We start from the raw sequence: 16384 nt of genomic DNA, 5'->3' as shown, positions 1-16384 counted from the left end.
TAGCACTGAAATGAAACGGATCAACATCATAGAACTATTCTACATGCACTACTAACTCCTTTAGTGACATTGGTTTTAACTTAAACCTTTTTAGTTATGATAATAACATGGTGAAAATGATAAGTCATATATGCAACTTAATACCGGTCATATTCCACCAAAGTTCTGCTAACCCTACTGCCTCGCACTAGTCCATGCACTCAATCTCTACAAAAAAACTAAACAACTTGAGCATAACAATTGAACTAGCGTAAGCAATATTTATTAAATGATTAAATGCATGAAAATAACCATATTCAAGTTGGGAAATCATAGTTATTGAAATGACATCATGCAAACATTTGTGTGGCTTGCCTTAGCACAGAGGATGGTCACACTCCTCCTGGTTTTCTTCAAGGCAAGAATCTCCCTATGAAAATAATTAAAAACAATAGAAAAAATATCAAAAACAACTATAAAATTCACCAGAAATTCTAGAAAAAAAGGAAAAATCTCAAATTTTGTATGTTGCTAGAGAATTCCAAGACAAACACAATGCAAAAAGAATGAATTCATTTGGACCTATGGATTAAAAGTTAGAGCCGATCAAAGTTATTGGTCAAAGTTTGAATTAAAATTTGAATAAAACGGAAACTGGAGGAGGGTTACATCGATGGCATATTCCAGGAATACGCCTCCACTCGTACCGCTTCGGACACAAGTGGAGAGGCTGGCAGCGGGCCCCACACATCAGGTTATGAGGGAGGGGGAGAGAAAACAAGGGACGACGGCACTTCACCGGGGCTCTCTCTGGCGAGGAGGGCTCGGCGGCCAGTTTGAGAGGGGGGATGGGTAGCTGAGGCTCCGGCACACATGCCTGTACCCGTGGCTCAATGAGAGGTGGTCGGATGAGGTCAGAACTTGTTTCTCCAGTGGCTGCAGCGGAAGGAGCTTGTCGGAGACAAAGAAGACGACGAGAACTCGCAGCTCTAGGGGCTCCAAGGGGGTCCGCTAGCTCTAGAGGTTCACCAGGGAGTCGTCGGAGAAGTGGATCGAGCTCGAGGAGCAGTGGAGGGGGGCAGAGAAGTGCATCGAGCTCGAGGAACAGTGGAGCGAGCTCGGGTCGGGGACGGTGGCCAAAGGCCTGCCCGGCCTCGCTGCGGCTTCCTACTGAGTCATGGAAGTTGAACGGTTATAGAAGTGAGGAGAAATGGACTTGGAGGTGGGGGTCTATTTATAGGCGAGGCTGAAGCGGAGCTCGAGACCTCGCTGGAGTCTCTAGACACGGCGGACGGCGACGAGAGGTGTCAGTGAGAGAGGGGGAAGTGGCCAGAGCTCAAACGACAACTGTTCGAGCTCGGGGACAAGCATAGGATGCACGGGACGGCACAACGCCGAGCACGGGGGCATTGTGCACTTCTGGTATGGTGCACGCATGATCGTTGCAGTGTCTCTGGAATCGGCGAGCGTCAGCATGTGCTTTGGTGAGGGAAGAGAGGGTGGTGGCGCGATGTGTCGGTGTTCTGGGAACGGGAGGTACCCAGACTTGCCTGCTTGCGGCCCACGGCGTGGCTCCATCGACAACCTGGTATGGCCCAACTTTGACATCAAAAACTGAAGACCCTCGCGAGGGCTGAGCCTCGCGAGGCGGATGACACCAAGACCCCCAAAGGGATCAGCCTCCTCAGGATGGCTCTCGGGGAGCGGAGATCTCTATGAAAGGGTCACCTCGTGAGGTTCGGATGACGTGAGCCATGACGATCAAGGCCAGGCGGGCACCAGCAAGCGCAGTGTACCGGTTTCCTCTTTGGTGCAAAGGAGGCAAGCAGTAGGCGCGGAGTCCCAAGGAAGCGGCCAAAGGTTTCCATTACCGTGCAACAAGACAAAGACCACTAGGACGGCAGGACGGAGGTCATCACCTAGACCACCACGGCGTCACAACTAGAGGCTTTTGCAGGCGAAGACCACTTTAGTTAGGATAAGATGTACTAGTTGTCTCCATTCAAATTTGGCCGATGTGGGATCCCTTCCCGCCTTCATTTGGGAAGAGGATCGAGGCCACTATAAATAGGACCTATTGACACCATGAACAGGAGAGGACAGATCAACTCGACCGCATCCATTCCACCCTCACTAGCTCAGTCGAGCTCAAGAACACACCTCTTGAGGTTGTTCTCCACTTTAATAGTTCATCCTCAGCCCCACGAGGCAAATCCACCACAAAGTAGGAGTAGGGTTTTACACCGCAAGGTGGCCAGAACCTGGGTGAACTGTTGTGTCCCCTTTCCTTCGAGTTCGTCGTGCTAGGCTATGTGATTTTCAAGCAGGCAGACTGGGGAGGTTGAGATCTCCGCACGCACCCTAGAGTTTGAACCTCTCAAGGGTTTGCGGAACCCGAAATCCGACATTTGGCACGCCAGGTAGGGGTGCATCGGAACCTCTCTTTCGTCGGTCGATTCGCCGCCGCTCCACCGCTTCCATCGCTGACGCGCATCGAGACCTTGCTGAGCGCCGGGCCGCTCTTGCCGCCCGCATCCCTCACACAGCACCGGCGGGTGACGACTGCCCTCACTGACCCCCGTCACCGGTGGCAAACGCCGCCATGGGCCATGGAGGCCATGAGCAATAGGCCTCTTTGCTGCATCCTTCCGTGTGCCGCGACGGGCGCGCCGCCACTCCTTCATTGACTCCGGCCGCTTCGTCCTCCCATGCTCGTCGTGGCCCGGCGAACGCGTCGGCCTTGCTGCCCATGGCATGTGAGCTCCTGCGCTACCGCCCGGTCGACGACCTCTACGAGGACTGGCTCGACCGCATCGCCGAGCTCATCAGTGCTACTGGAGATTCTGCTGCATCGTCTCGCTCGCTACCTCAACCACCGCCTGTTGTGCGAGACGTATCTCATGGGGCGCCTCCTCCACCTCCCAGGCAGGACGCCATCATCGAGCCAAGGTGGGTGGCGCCTCGGTGTGATCCGCAGCGCCAGGCGCCTACGCGATGAAGCAAGCTCCCAGGTGGTGCAGGGGCCACAAGAAGATGCACGTGTGCTCCCGGCGCCGCCCCGTCAAGACCGTGCGCCACCTGCGAGGGTGGCATGCGCGCACCAAGACCAGGCTCCACCTGCATGACGAGCTCCCGTGACAACAGCAGGGTGTCGTGCGTTCACCCCGGAGTTGCACAGTGTTGTCTGGCCGGGGAAGTTCAAGCCCGACTTGCCTCCACGCTATGATAGCACCGCCGACCCTGTTGAGTTTCTGCATCTCTACGAGTTGAGCATTGAGGCGGACAGCGGCGATGAGAAGGTCATGGCAAACTGGTTCCCCATGGCCCTCAAGGATGGCGCGTGCTCCTGGCTCCTAAACCTCCTCGCGGATTCAATCTCCTCCTGGGATGAGATACGGGAGCGCTTCATCGCCAACTTCTAGGGCAGACACGACCGTCGGACGGCCGCGGGCGACCTGCAACGCATCAAGCAGCAGCCAGGGGAGACCCTGCAGAAGTACATCCAGTGCTTCAACAACGTTCGCTTCAAGATCCCCAAGGTGTCTTACAAAGCCATCATCTCGGCGTTCATTGATGGTGTCCACGATATCAAGATAAAGGAGGAGCTCTCCACACATGAAAACTTGTGCACAGCCTTGGAGATGTTCAAAATGGCAAGCAAGTGTGCGAGAGCTGACGAGGGACGCCTCTCCCTCCTTGAGTTCCTTGATGCAGACCCAGAAGACAAGAAGACCAAGGCCAAGGACGTGAAGCGCAAGGGACCGGCCGTACTCGCGGCTGAACAAGAGGTGAAGTGCGGCTGTGATTACCCAGAGTCATCCAAGGGCAGCCGCCCATTCTGCGTCTTCCACAACGTACGCAACCACAACACCAACGACTGCCAGGAGCTCAGGGCCATCCGCGACTAGCGCCTCGGTCATCGCCTCGAGCACAATGATCGAGGCTACAGTAACGAAGGAGGCCGAGGTGGAGGACGCTGGGATGGCCGCGACCATTGTCAGGAGTGGTGCGACTAGCCTCGGGAGGACCGCTGGTAGGGCCAGCCTCGTGAAGGCGCCTGGAGGGCTCAGCCTCAAGGACCGTCCTCAGGGCAACACTGGTCTTCCCCTGCTGCCACCGCCACCAAGAAGGAACGAGGACCACCACCAGGACAAGGGGGCTGGGGGCTTCCAGGAGCCTCGTGCCATCGCCTGCATCTTGGGCGGCTCCCAGGCCCCAGCTTCAAAACGCATCTTCAAGTAGTTCGCGCGCGAGTTGAACACATCCCTCCCCAAGCTCGAGGCAACACACCCGCTCAGGTGGTCCAAGTACGCCATCACCTTCGACTCCACCGACCAGCTCAAGTGCGCGGCCACATCAGCGCACTCCCAATGCTCTTCTCGCCCATCTTTAGCAACGTACTCGTCACCAAGACACTCATTGATGGCGGCGCAGGGCTCAATGTTCTCTATGTCTAGACGTTCAACATGCTCCAAGTGTCGTATCACCAGCTTTAGCCTACCAAGCCGTTCTCAAGAGTGACCGACGGCTCCACGCATCTGATCGGGTAGGTCCACCTCCCCGTCACCTTTGGCAAGCGTGATAACTACCGCACCGAGCTCATCGACTTCGACGGCGCTAACATTCGCCTGCCGTACAATGCCATCCTCGGGTACCCATCTCTCGCCAAGTTCATGGTAGCAACGCACCATGGCTACAACGTCCTCAAGATGCCGGGAAACTGCGGCATCATCAGGGTCGCCAATGAAAAAAATGACGCGGTGTGCTCTCTCGAGCGTGCTTACCAGGCTACAGCGGTCGAGAACCCAGATGACGAGGGTGCACCCTACCCTCCATAGGTCGTTCCCAAGAAGAAGAAGTAGCTGCTCCACCAAGGATCTTAGGAGGGCAGGGCATCCAGCGATCTCGCATCAAGCCCTGCATCCACGGACGGGGTGCCTTCCCACCTCGCATAGGAAGGTGCGCCCGGCACCCCTCTCAGGCTGGGCTCGGGGGTTCTCCTCTGGAGGTCCTATGACCTGGCCAACACCACGAGGGAGGCGTTGGGCACCATGTGGAGGTGTGCTTCAGTGCGCGCTTCCGCGAAGAGAGCGCTAGGCACGAGGCACCAGTCACTTAGGAGTTCATCACCAAGGCAACCAAGGAGATTCAGGAGGCAGGAGCTATGTAGGGCGATCGCCGCCCACCACCTGGCACGGCTCCCTGCCCAGGCGAGGACGGGGAGTTGTGCGTGTGTGTCAACATCCCTGGGCTCAACAGGGCCACATCTCAGGAGATCTTCTGGCTTTCCCGTGTTGGCCGATGCGAGGGTCCCCCTCATAGCTTCGTTCGCATGCCTTTTGGTTTGCTGAACGCGGCTGCTGCATCGTAGGGCCACATGTGGGGTGTCCTGGCGGCTCAGGAGGTCAGGAGCCAGGTGATCCAGGCGGAGGTGGCGATGGATCCTCACGAGCCCCCCGAACCTCCAGAGCCTCCCGAGGTTCAGGGCCACGGCGGCTCATGAGGAGTGACTTCTGCAGCGCACGTCTTCTACTACTCCAACACCTCTTTAGCAATGATACCAGGTGACATCTTTTAGTTCATTTAGTTGGGGGTGCCCTCGGGCTGCACTATCCCCAAGCCACGTGGGTCCGTCCTTGCGGCATGTATCCTTCTTGCATTTATCAGAACTAGCTTACCTTCTTTCATGAGTTGCCTTATGGTTATCATTTGCCTATTCGGCGCTTCTTCACCATGAACGTCTCACCCCCTTGCGAGCCCACCCGCGACCGCCTCATGATTAAGGACTGGCACAGTATCTGTGCTCGGGTCCGTCCCTGCAGCATTCCTAAACCCAAGAGGCTGAGCTCTAGCTTGCAAGCCAGCTCCCATTCATGTCACCTCCCATGGCCCTTTTTTTCGAAACGGAGGCATAAGCTTTGCCTCATCCCTTAATTAAGAAGGAGAATAGAGTTTGCTTGTTACACCACACATATTACATGAGGTCCATTACTCTCTTGGCATTATGCTACCCAATTTGTGTGCATCCGCAGTAACCCAAAGTCTAGCTTCTCTTTTGATGGTGTCGAAGATGATCGGCCCAGGTGTTGACTTATGCCTGAATATATGAGCGTTTCTCTCATTCCAAATGGTCCACCCAACTAGCATAGTGAGGGATGCCATGACCTTTCTATTATGGATGTTGCTTCCAGACATGTTTCTCCACCAAAGCGAGAGATATTGCAAATTGTCCCAAGTTGACATGTCAATCATATGGAGACCAAGCCAATTTTTGATGAGGTTCCAAATCCTAAGGGTGAAGCGACACTTGTAGAAATGAATTGTGTGTGATAAGCCGATGCCGACGAATAAAAACCACTTGTTGAGTGCTTCCAAACTATCTCGTCGATGGCATCCTCGCGTAGGTGGGTGTGGCGAATTTGCTCCAAAAGTGTGAGAAATTGTCTAAGGTGCTCCATGCTCAGAACCATATTGAGGTTTATCTTGCGAATCCAAGCATCATCCGCCAAGGCCTCCTTGACTTTCCAATTTTTTCGCGAGGAGGCCAAGTAAATGAGAGGAGCAATGTCCTTTGGTTTCTTTCCATTGAGCCAAGGGGAACCCCAAAAGTGGGCAATGGCACCATTGCCACTTGAGATGATGGTAGAGGCGTAGAATAGGTTGATGTCCACCTCATCACATGGGTTCCCCATACCCACCCAAAGCTTGTTCGGGTCTTTCCACTCATACCAAAGCCAAGGCAAACGCAAGGCCCGGGCAAACTTGTCAAGGTCGAGCACACCAAATCCACCAAGATGCTTTGGTCGACACACAGTAGCCCAATTAATCTTGCACTTTGTGCCGGTGATTTTGTCTGTTCCCACCCAAAGGAGATCCCTCTCGATTTTGTTGATGCTCTTTATTATGGGTGGTGGGATGATAAGTGGAGTGGCATGGTAGATGACTTGCGAGGTGAGCACCGACTTGACAAGGCTACCACGACCCGTAGTGGGGACGTTCTGCCCATCCCAAGGTACCAGCCTTGCGGCAACCTTATCTTCAAAGAATTGAATGTCTGCTATCTTGAGTTGCCATATGGATAGTGGTAGGCCCAAGTAATGGATGGGAAAGTGAGCTCGGGTCGCCGTCAAGTTATGGAGGATCTCTCTTAGGTTGCGGTTGCTACACCGAATGGGGACATAGGAGCTCTTTTGGAAGTTTGTCTCTAAGCCGGTGACGTCACCAAAGCATCGCAAGATGGACGACAGGTTGTCCATATCTTGTTTGATGGGTTCCATGAATAGCATTGCATCATCAGCATAGAGTGAGGACCTACAAACAGCCCCACGACCTCTAATCTTATGGACTAAGCCATGAGCAGTGGCCAAATCCAACACTTGTTGGAGAGGATCAATGGCGATGACGAACAATAGGGGCGAGAATGGGTCTCCTTGGCGAAGGCCCTGGCCATGCTTAATAGGGGGGCCGGGAACACCATTGAGTAGAATCTGGGAAGTGGATGTGCAAAGGAGGGCCGCAACCTACTCACGAAATTTGCTAGGAAAGCCTCTTCATTGGAGGAGATCAAGATTGTAATCCCAACGTACGGAGTCAAAAGCCTTCCGAATGTCAAGCTTGAGAAGGATGGATGGAGTTTTGCTTTTGCCTTCCGAATGTCAAGTGAGGACCTACATACATGAAGTTATCATGAATACTTCTCTTCTTGATGAAAGCGCTCTGAGCCTTGGAGATAAGCTTGTCCATATGAGGCCCAAGACGGACCGGAAGCAACTTGCCAATGATCTTGGCTATGGCATGGATTAGGCTAATAGGTATGTAGTCACCAATTCCCTCCGCCCCATCTTTCTTTGGCAAGAGCACAATGTTTGCTGAGTTAAGCCAATGGAGGTTGGCCACATGGAGGTTACCAAATTGATGGGTCACCCGCATAACATCCTCTTTAATAATGCCCCAACATGACTTGAAAAACAATCTGGTGAACCCATCCGGTCCGGGGGCCTTGTGAATGGGCATTTGCTTAATGACATTGTGGACTTCCTCGAGTGTGAAGGGATCATCAAGATTGCCAAGGTTGCAATCCTCAAAATGAAAGTGATCCCAATTGAAGTCTTTTTTTCTAGCATTTGTCTTTCCGATGACGCTGAAGAAGTGTTAAGGATTTCCTCCTTCCTCTCATGCTCGGTGACCCAACCATTATTATGCTTCAATCAGAGAATATGGTTTTTCCGCCTTCTAGCATTGATGCGCCTATGGAAGTATTTGGTGTTGGCGTCTCCCTCCCGCAAATTGGCAATACGGGCACATTGCTTCTTTCTTGAACGCTCAAGGACCGCCAGACTTACCACCCTTTTCTTGAGCCAAGCTTGGAGATCATGCTCGGCATGGCTTAAGGTGCGGGGTTCTTGAGCGACATCAAGCTCAAGAATTATCCTAAGCGCATCATGAAGATGGAGTTTGGATTTGGAGAAGAGGCTTCTACTCCGTTCAGAGAGTCGGACACCGGTCTTTTTGAGCTTATGGAATAACACTTGGTAAGGCTCGGTGTGCACCGAATGCTCATTCCAAGCCTTATGCACAATCTCATTGAACCGTGGTAGGGAATTCCAAAAATTCTCGAATTTGAAGCTCCGAGGCCTTCTAGGGCCACAATCATTGGCAAGCAAGAGTGGGCAATGGTCGGAGAGTGACGAAGATAAGGCATGAAGAACATGGGTGTTGAAATGGATGTCCCATTCGGCGTTGCAAAAAAAGGAGTCAAGATTGCATAAGGTAGGATTTATCCTTTCATTACTCCAAGTGAAACGACGATTTTGGAGGTGAATCTCTTTGAGGTCACAGGATTGAAGGGCGTTGCGGAAACGAGTGATGCGGCTTCTATTAATGTTGCGCTTATTCTTGTCACGGGCCCTATAAATTTGGTTGAAATCACCTAGAACCAGCCACTTGGATCCACAAACAGGCTTTTGGGTGATCAACTCGGCAAGGAAAACATCTTTTCTCGAGGTGGTAGAAGGACCATAGACGGTAGTGATCTTGAGGGTGGTGCTGGATTCACGCAGGGTAACCGAGGCGGAGAGGCAGAATTCCAGCGCCACAATGTCATTGATGCCAATGATGGAATCATCCTAGAGCATTAGAATGCCTCCACGGGTGCCCACAGCCGGTAACTGGGCAAAGCTACGAAGGCGAAAACCTCCCAGATATGCAGCAGTAAACTTGTCGACGCTGTCTAACTTGGATTCTTGCAGGCACACAATCTGACAGGATGAAGCCGCAATGGTCTGATGCACAGTGGTTTGAGGATCCAAACAATTTAGACCCGTCATGTTCCAACACAAAATGTTAACAGGTTGTTCTAACATTTAAAACTAATGCATCTCTTGAGGTTGGGCCGCATCAGCGCCATCATGCTCAGCTAGCAGCATGCTGCTCCGCCTCCTCATGATCAAGAGCATGCTCTCCACCGTGGCTGACCAAGGCATCTTCAATGGCCTCCGCCTCCTGATCGTCTAGTTTGAACAGCTTCCTCAAAGCCACCATTGTCGAGTCGGAGATCTCTTCCTTGAACAGATTCTTGGGCGCATCCAGAGCAGCAGCGGTGATGTCCCGACCATCCTTAATAATGCCAAGGTTGCGGCAAATCAGCGCTTCTGCCTGCAGTGCAACAGGAGGCGCGAGAGCACGGGCCTTCACCGACAACCTAGTGCTGGATCGCTTGATCAGCAGGCCACAACCCGAGCGATCAATGGTCACACCCGCCAAAGTTTTGTGCTGCGCAGCCGGTGGCCTAGGAGGCGTCCAAGCCGAAGAGGGGAGCAAGGCTTCCTGTTGTCTCTGGAACATAGGCTTCAACACCTGCGGCACCACCTCTTCGTAGCGAGGCACTGGAGTAGGAGCATGAGACGACGTGATGACCACAGCCGTCTCGATAGTAGGGGACACGACATCCTCCACAGCCGTACTGCAGGGGGTGCGACAAGCGTCCGTGAGGAAGGGTGGCGTCTATCGAGCGAAGCTTGTCACGGGGGAGGCCTCGTATCCTGCAGGGCGCGATGCAGATGAAGACGGTGAGGGAAGCACGGGCCTGACCGGAGAGAGGCGGAGAGCGTCATGCGCTGTAGAATCACCCACCAGCGTGGTCAAAGCAGCTGCACGCGTGGCCGGGAAAGCAGGACGGGAGGTCGCAGCCTCACGAACGCCGGCAAAATTAGCCACAGATTGCCGCATGACTCTGATATCCATGACGTTTGCGCCAATCGCGGATGCAAGGACATCTGCCACAGCCTGACAGGAGGCGTCGGACAGCGCACCCGCAAGCCAAATGACCGATGTGTCGCCGGAGCAGAGAGGGCCTTGCTACTACACATTTAAAGCTGCCAAAATTTCTCCCCGTCGGGCGGCACTGCCTAGTGGAGGCCATGCAGTTGAAGAGAGTGGCGGGGCCTGCGGACGAGCAGGCCAGCCACGAGCAGGAGACCTGGGTGCGAAGGGAGCCGCTGGGGGCGCGGCAGCAGGCCGCTGCAGGAGCTTCAGAGAACTGAGCGGGCACCAAGCGTTGGTGCAGCCGTGAGCACGATGGCCGGACTGGAGGCAACGGGAGCATATGATGGGATCTCGGCAAGCCGCGGCACGGTTACCTGGGATGAGGCAGCGGCAGCACCTTCCGTGGAGCCACACAGGGAGAAGTCGTCGAGGAGTGGCTTGAGCAGGAGGGGGCAGGGGGCACGGGCCACACCGGTAGGAAACGATCTTCCATCCCTCGCCGGTCTTCTCTACATCACGCCCTGCATCCGCCAAAGAGCCGTTGCAGGAGGAGGAGGAGGCGCCATGGCTGCGAGGCGATGGGACGACAACGATGGATGCGATCCATGGCTGGGCGCCCTGGAGCTCAGGCGGCGTCTCCGGCACCAATTCCTCCAGCGCAAGCGCCGAGCCCAGGCCCTCAGGCGGCGATGACCGCCGGACCGGTGAACTGGATCTGGTGCCCAACTGTGCCGGCAGGGGGGCAGCGCCTGAAGGAAGAGGAACCACCAGCGGGGTGAAGTCCGGCGGCAGACAAGCCGGTGGGGGCGGCAGCAGCAGAAGGCGCGGGAGTTGGTGGCCGGGTGGCCGCGACAGCCGGCACCGGGAGGGGCTTGGTTGGGGACGGGTCGCTCGCCATTACCTGTGAGTAACTATCTCGCCAACCAATTATGTTAGCCCCATGGCCCTTCGTGCCTTGTTCTCACACGAGCTAATCGTGGGAGGTTGAGTGAGGGTGCGCGACCCGGTGCCTCGTCGCCACGGGAGCCGCGCGCCGGTTGTCTTTCTTTAGGACCGTCGCATGAGAAGATGGGGCATGGCGTCTATGCTCGGGTCAGTCCCTACAGCATCGATAAACCCAACGGCTGAGCTCTATCTGGCGGGCCGGTCCTGTTCACGTCACTTCCTGGGGTCGTTGGTGTTTGGCCTTCTCATGTGAAAACCTCAGGAGATTCACTCGGCACAGGTTGCGTAACCATCTCACAGGACTACCACAAGTGTTCCCAATCAAGTTCAGGTGCAACCCGCCTTGAGGTAGGGCCTCACGAGTCCCCCACTAGCTCATGATTGCCCAGACACTCCTCCTCTAGCCCTGCTGTGCAAGCCATGTGTCAGGGCAGGGCTTTACACGCCCCAGGGCTTCTCCTTAGAGCGAGCCCCCAGCCACGTACCAGTGGAAACACCATGCTCCGTGTTGGCAGTCGACACGGTCGAGGAGCGGCTATGCCCGTGCAAGAGCAGAAGTGCCATGCTCCGTGCTGGTGCTAAACAACTGACGGTGGCCTCAAGGCTGCAGCAACCTCAGGTGAGCCGTGAGCCACCAGGCTCAGTGCTGCCTCACCGCGCTGCTTTTCCATGGGAGAGTAGCGCGAGGGGTCTGGCCATGGGGGCTATGCTCAGGTCATGCCTGGCGTGCACCACCCTGCCAGGTCCCACGGACCTGGTCTTCACGCACCCCTCCTGAGCAAGAGCCCGGCGAGGAAAGGTATGATGGTCTATTCATACGTCAAGGGGGACTCCTGAGCATCGTGGCTCATGGGCCTAACTTTTCACGTAGCCCCTCACACCTTGGCCTCGTCCTGGCAATCCAGACAACCCAACGGCAGCTGAGGTATGCACGGGGCTGGGCCCTGGCAATGCAGAATGCCAAGACCTGCTCCCACACCTCTTTTTAGAGGGTTGTTTGCACGTCAAGGGGGACTCCTGAGCATCAGGACTCAGGAACCTAATTGGTCACGTAGCCCCTCACCCCTTGGCCTCGTCCTAGCGATCTGGATGAACCCAACGGCGGCTGAGCTATGCGCGGGGCCGGGCCCTGCCGATGCAGAACACTAAAGAAAACGGAAAAGAGGTCGCGGAGACCAAGCAAATTATTACAAGCATAATGTCTCTTAAAAAGTACCAAGCATGAAGTTCTTACGCCTCCACGAGGCACGATACATGTTGTAGAAACAGGGGGATGCACCATCATCAAGCCTCTTCTTCAGTCTTGGGCGTTGTCATCACTCGCCAGGAGAACCCCGTCATCAACGACATCGTCGTTGTCCTTGTCATCAGCCCTAGCCACGGGCTCAACGGCAAGGAACTTCTTCAACAGGGCCTCCACCTGATCTTTCACGGCCTCAGCAGCGGCTGCACAGGAGCCGGGGTCCACACGCTTGATCAAGGTGCCAAAGTCAAAACTGGGGTCTCGGAGATAGACATGTTTGAAGACGCGTGTCATGCCTGCGGAAGAAAGTGCGCGGGCCTCTCCCTCCACCATGGGGCCTACTCCAATGACGATGCCCTCGAGTGCCGTGACGAGCTTAGGGAGCAGCATGACGGGACCCTGCTCTGGAGTCGCCATCGACACCTCATGCTCACCTCCGTAGAGATCCTGCAATGCCTTGCGGGACCTCACCTCGAGGGAGACAAACGTGTCGCGCCCTGCAGCGGCCGCCTCCTCGGCCTGGGCAAGAAGCTTCTCCCTGGCCTCTAGCAGAGCCTTCTCGTCGGAAACAAGCTTGCTGTGGGACACCTGGGCCGCCTCCACCTCCTCCTTCAACTTCTCCAGGTGGCTGCACTTGGCAACCTGCTCGTGGGTCGCCTGCGCCAGCTCGGCGTCATGATCGGCAACCGTAGCTTCCCAGGCCTTCAGCTTATCCTCCCGCACCTCGCGCTGACGGACCTGAGCAGCCTGCAGATCGTGAAGGGTGTTCAGCTCAGTCTCCACCGCATGACAGCGCTCCCTGGCCTCTTGGGCTTCTTGCAGTGCCACGTCGCGGGCAGCTACGGCTAAGCCAGCCACCCTCCGGCCCTCCTGTGCGGATGCGGTGGCTTGGCCCCAGGCCGCCCTAAAAGACGCATCAGCTCGGAGCCATCCCGAGACCAGCTCTAGGCGCCCCGATGCCCTGCGCCGGTCCGGATCCTGAAGATCATCCCAGAGATGATTCAGTGCAGAGAGGGCCTCCTCCAGAGCACCAGGTGCGGGAGAAGAACCACGTCCCGACAGCGTGGTGGACGGGAGAGGAGACGGCGCTGGATCCAAGACTGGCGGATCTGCAGCAGCAGAGAGGGCCAGGGCTCTGGGGCCCTCGGGCCCCCGGTAGGCGGGCTGGGAGAGAGCACTTCCGGAGTCTGCTCGGCAACAGGAGCTGTCTCCCCTGAGACTCGGCCCCGCAGCCTCGGGAGGACAACACCACCACAGGAGCATCAGGAGCCGCCCCGTCCCTCTGAGACGGAGTCACATCGATGCACTTACTGATCAGCGGCGACGTAATTCCTCTTCATGCTTAGGAGCGCGAACTTCACAGGCACGAGCGGCTCTACGCTCTCAGGGGAAGACGAGTGCGTGGCCGATTCTACGCTAGATGTCGGCAGAGAAGCGGGGGCGCCACCATGGGAATCAGCACTAACCTGTCCCTCCTAAGGAACCCTCGCTTCTGCCTCTTCAGGGGGTCCACCTGGATCTCGCGGTGACCCTGGCAGAGCGTGCCAACTCTCTGACTGGGTGCACACTAGTGTCGTCATCATCGGAGAGGGCGCGAAGGAGCTCGCTCGGCCATAGGGGAGAGATTTCCTCCTCACCCTCCAAGGTGGCCTCTGAGGAGTGGTCGCCGAAGGACACATCCACCGGGGAGCCTGCAGGCAGGGAAGGCTCCGGCGGCACGAGCCCACGCTCATTGAAGACAGGCATGGCAGCGGCGATCTCCTCCCCGTCATCACGGCGGTACCAGTAGGAGGAAGGTGTCGAGGGGCCACCCTGGTCCTTCGCGAGCAAGGTGCGCACGACCTTGCTCAGGTCATCATCGGGCAAGTCGTCTGAGCGCAACCGGAGTTTGTCTTCTGCACCCGCGAACTTCCACAAGGGGCACGAGTGTGCTTGGAGCAGCACCTGGCGCTACATCAGGAACTCCTTGATGATCATGGCCCCCATCAGCTTCTCCGCCTTCATGTCAGTGCCATCTTGTCCAGGAGTGGCTTCGCCCGGTGGTCGGTGAGCTTCTCATCAGACCATCCCTCCCGGGGTGTCGGGAACCCAGTCGGCAGCTCCAGCAGGGCGTGGGAGCGCTTGGCGTCCATGAAGATCCACTTGTTCCAGAAGTCCTCCACCTTCTTCCCAGCCCGAGAGATCGTGTTGCTACCGTTGGCCGCAATGAAGCAAGCGCACCCTGTGTACTTTTCACCGCTGGCCCAGAGGTAGAAGAAGTGGCGGAGCAACACGACGGAGGGCATCACACCCATGAACGTCTCGCAATAAAAGGCGAAGATTGATAGGAGCAAGATGGAGTTGGGGTGAAGATGGAGGGCGTGGAGCTCGTAATCGCGAAGGATGGAGTAGAAAAGGCTGGGGAAAGGGGCGACCAGCCCGGCATAGACACTGTGCAGGAAGAAGGGGTAGAAGGTACCGCCAAAATATTCCAGCTTGGCAGAGCCGACCTGGAGCATAGTATCTCCCCTCCTTGTTGTTGCTCGCCGTCAATTGGAGCACGGAGGCGAGGTGCTTCTCCTTGGCAATAGTGAACGTGCTCAGGGCTAGCTCGAACCAAGGAGCCGAGCGCGCAGTCGGGGCCGGAGATTTTGCCTTATCAGTGGCCAACTGGCACGATCTTGGTGGAGAGGTTCGGAGGATCTGGAGGATTGTCGGTGCAGAGGAAGAAGGGGATCTAGAGCAAGACGAGAGGAAGGCAATGAAGGCTTAGCGGCAGGCGCTAGCCTTTTTGTCAACCAGGAAGAGTTGCCAAGGCAGCATGGGGAAGCGGAGGCGCCCACGTCCCATCAATCACCACGCGTCGCCCTAGGCCACAGGTGATTAGGGCTTGTGGTGCTCTGCACTTGCCCTATGGCTTCGCCTAGAAGCCAAGTCCGAGCATGCCTTGGGCTCGGGGGCTACTGTCGACATTCTGGGAATGGGGGTACCCAGACTTGCCTGCCTGCGGCCCACTGTGTGGCTCCATCATCGCCCTGGTACGGCCCATCTTCGACATCAACAACTCAAGACCCTCGCGAGGGGCCGAGCCTCGCAAGGCGGATGACACCAAGACCTCCAAAGGGATTAGCCTCCTCAGGCTGGCTCCCGAGGAGCAGAGATCTCTATGCAAGGCTCATCTTGTGAGGTTCAGATGACGTGAGCCATGACGATCAAGGCCAGGCGGGGGCCAGTGGGCGCAGTGTACCAGTTTCCTCTTTGGTGCAAAGGAGGCAAGCAGCAGACGCGGAGTCCCGAGGAAGCGGCCAAAGGTTTCCATTCCCATGCAACAAGACCAAGATCGCCAAGACGGCAGGACGAAGGTAATCACAAAGCCCACCATGGCGTCACAACCAGAGGCTTTTGCAGGCGAAGACCACTTAAGTTAGGATAATATATACTAGTTGCCTCCCTTCAAATTAGGCCGTTCTAGGATCCATTCTCTCCTTCATTTTGGAAGAGGACCGAGGCCACTATAAATAGGACCTAGCCACCACCATGGATAGGAGAGGACGAATCAAGTCGACTGCATCCATTCCACCCTCACCAACTCACTCGAGCTCAATAACACACCTCCTAAGGTTGTTCTCCATTGTACTAGTTCATCCTCAGCCCCACGAGGCAAATTCACTACAAAGCAGGAGTAGGGTTTTACACCACAAGGTGGCCTGAACCTGGGTAAATTGCTGTGTCCCCTTTCCTTCGAGCTCGTCACGCTAGGCTGCGAGATTTGCCAGCACGCAGACTGGGAAGGTTGAGATCTCCGCACGTACCCTAGAGTTCGAACCTCTCAAGGGTTTGCAAAACCCGAAATCCAACATGATGCGGCATGCTAGGCTGGGCGCTGAGACGAGTATGAGCTCAACAGAGGCTCGAGCGCAGCTCAGAGGGCGCCAACTGTGTGTCTGAACCCGTGTCCTCACGCGGTCACCATGC

This window comes from Triticum aestivum, chromosome 6B (genome assembly GCF_018294505.1).
Source record: "Triticum aestivum cultivar Chinese Spring chromosome 6B, IWGSC CS RefSeq v2.1, whole genome shotgun sequence".
Lineage (NCBI taxonomy): Eukaryota > Viridiplantae > Streptophyta > Magnoliopsida > Poales > Poaceae > Triticum > Triticum aestivum.
The sequence above is the reverse complement of the archived record's forward strand: the minus strand, read 5'-3'. Positions refer to the sequence as shown.